The 2,858-nt window shown below is 45.3% G+C and overlaps 1 pseudogene; it reads right to left on the reverse strand.

Moving 5' to 3' along the window:
* Positions 1 to 285: 285 nt before the first annotated feature.
* On the reverse strand, positions 286 to 2,156 carry LOC100975682 (NGFI-A-binding protein 1-like; annotated as a pseudogene).
* Positions 2,157 to 2,858: the final 702 nt, after the last annotated feature.

Here is a 2,858-nt window from a genome sequence, read left to right on the forward strand (position 1 = left end):
TTTTTCATGACTGCAGGCAAAGATTCTAAACTCTGACATATATTTACGTTAAACACACAAAGTAGACAACAAAATTTCAAGTAAAATAAGCTGTATCCACATCTATTGAACCAAACAGGTCTGAACATCTAGATTTTACTTCTATAAATTACACAAATGCATTGTACATTCTTAAATAATGAATGCTTACAATATTGATTTGTAAGCCTTTCCATATAGAATGACTCAACACAGGAATGTGAGTGAATCAATGTTACTGTTACAGATTGCAACACTCTTTTGATTTTCTCTTTTGTGGCTGTTGTTTTATCTTCCTGGTTTCTGCAGGCTACTGTATCAGTCCTTTTGCTTTGGCTATGAAATCTGTTTGAGCTGAATGAGGCAACACTGGTTATTAAGGCTTATTTCTATGATGGAGTATTATCCTTAAATCTGATGCCATTTCCAGAGAACGGTGAGAGAATCACAGCTATCTTGAATCTTCAGGGTCTGTTTTGATGACTTTCTTTTCTAAGGTAAAAGCTGAGTGAGGCTGGTCTTTTAAAATCCCAAGGCTCTCTGATGAGTGGGACTTTGCCTCACTGGGATAAAGTCTGCTCAGCTCCCCATCCACCACAATATGATGGGGTTGTCTGTTCTGTAAATTAGGCATTCGGAGATTCAAAGGTGTTTCTCCTTGTCCATCTGAGTTATCGGAAGTCAAGCCTTTAGGACTGTGCTCTTCTGAGCTCTCCCTGTAAAGCCCTGCAGACAGCCTCCTCTCGGCATGCTGCAGTCTCTCATAGCCAGCTTGGTTGCAGAGGAACTCCATCTGCTTTGCCATCACCTTTTCGGGCTGCTGTGAACTAAGAGCTGCGAGTTCTTCACTCTTAGCTCTAGCCAGCTGGAAGAGTGTTTGCACAGAATCCTGGAAATCTGGAAACCCATCCTCCACTTTAATCCTCTACAAGGATAATTCATCTCTTTCTTCACATTTTGACTTGGTGGTTCTGTAAGTATATTTATAGGTGACTTCTCGAGAAACCTGCCTAGCCAAGGCAAAGAGCATTATCCTTCACACAGAGTTGAGCAGCCGCTTCATTAACAGTGAGCTCATGAAGCATGAGATGTTTTCCATCCTTCCTCTTTGAGTCAAATCTGCCATATATTCACTGTATTTCCAAATTTCCTCCTCTTTGCGTGGATCATTATCGTTCATCTCAAAGATGTGACCAAGCATTTTGGCCAACGTCTTGTTGGTTTTTAGCAGCTTTTTCACTTCGTTCAAGTCACTTTTCGGCAGTGTGGGGGCCATCCGCTCCACACACTCTGCCACAGAGAGCACAGCAGCAGCATCCAGTGCCTCGCTGCTCTCCTTTGGGGACGTGTGGGAGCCCAGGTCTGCTGGGGAGAGGCTGTGCTCTCTCTTGGTGGCATGGTGGCCTTGCCAGAGTCTGGACTCACCAGCACTCTGCAGTGCTAGGCTCCCGACCACATCTGACTTCCCCTGTCCCAAGCTCTGCACACAGGTGGTGGCAAAATTGGGGAAATTGGGTGGTAAATTGGGTGGTAAAAAAGTTGGGTGGTAAAATTGGGGATTTTAAAATGAGGTTCCCAGGCATTGCTACTCCTTTCATAACTACTGCAGGATATTTCCAGCTATGTCAGTGATCCCTCTGGTAATTTATAGATCGGTATGCTACTGACAGGAAGGGAAGTCAGCGGCCGATTGAAAAGCCCAGGGTTTGTGACCCAGTCTCTTAAAGCCTTCTGTAGCCTTCTAACATGAAGGGGCTTGCTAGCCATGCCCACGAGTGCCATGATTTCCAAAAACTCCTCTTTTCCTGCTTCACAGAGTTGCTGGACATCATCACCACCTTGTTGGATAAAGCCATCAAAATAAGAAAGCAGATTGGCTTTTTGTAATATTGTATACAGCTGCAACTCCCCCAGGGTCCTGGGTAAGGCCTCGGCCATGACTGTGGGTGGGTTTAACTCAGCTAGCAGCTGCAGCGGTCTTGGCGCGCTCTCGCCGAGGGCTGCTCAGCCCCAGCTCCGAAGCGACGGCCCGGCTCTCCCTCCTCTGGCAGCTGCGGAGTCCGGGACGCCCCCGCTCGCATCGAGGAGGGAAGGGAAGGTGGTGGGTGCGCTCTCCCTGCTGCCTCCCAGCTCGGGCCCGCCGCTTCTTCCCGCCGCCCGCCCCGACTGCGCTCGCTTGGCCGCCGTGGCGGCAGCGCCTCTCCCCACTCCTATGCTTTTAATTGAGAGCCCCGTAGGTCTCTGTTTCGTCAGCCCTAAATGACCTAGGGATGGTAATGTCAAAAAAGTGAAGTAGTCGTGTAAACCCTCCCACAGATAACAATAATAGAACCTGGATGATACACCCAAAGACAATTATTTAAAGACACTGAAATGTCTCTAAGAGCATCCAGAATACAGATGATAATTTACTCTAAAACTTCCAGCTGTAAGATTGTGATTTTGTTGCTTTATAGTAAGAGGATGACCTGCAAACCCCACAGCTATGACTACTGAAAGTAATGTTAGAAAATGATAGCCTTACCAGCTCAAGGTGCCAGAGTTCAGAATTCAGGGATGTAAAATCAACTTGTAATTTTAATTCTAGAAATATGATTAAAAATTCTAAACGGCAATTCCACTGTGAAGGTAACTGCAGCATGAATATGACCCAAATTCTGAAAATAAATTCTATCCAAATCTCTGAATAACATCAGAAAAGCAGTCTGACACCAAAGATAAATCTATTCTTGAAAGATAGGAGATAAAAACTTAAGCTACAGCAGTTTTCCACAGATGGGCACCAAAGCTCTAGAGGGCACTTGTAATTCTTTCATAGATTACAGATTTTTTAATCCATG

The sequence above is a fragment of the Pan paniscus genome, chromosome X (genome assembly GCF_029289425.2).
Source record: "Pan paniscus chromosome X, NHGRI_mPanPan1-v2.0_pri, whole genome shotgun sequence".
Taxonomy (NCBI): domain Eukaryota; kingdom Metazoa; phylum Chordata; class Mammalia; order Primates; family Hominidae; genus Pan; species Pan paniscus.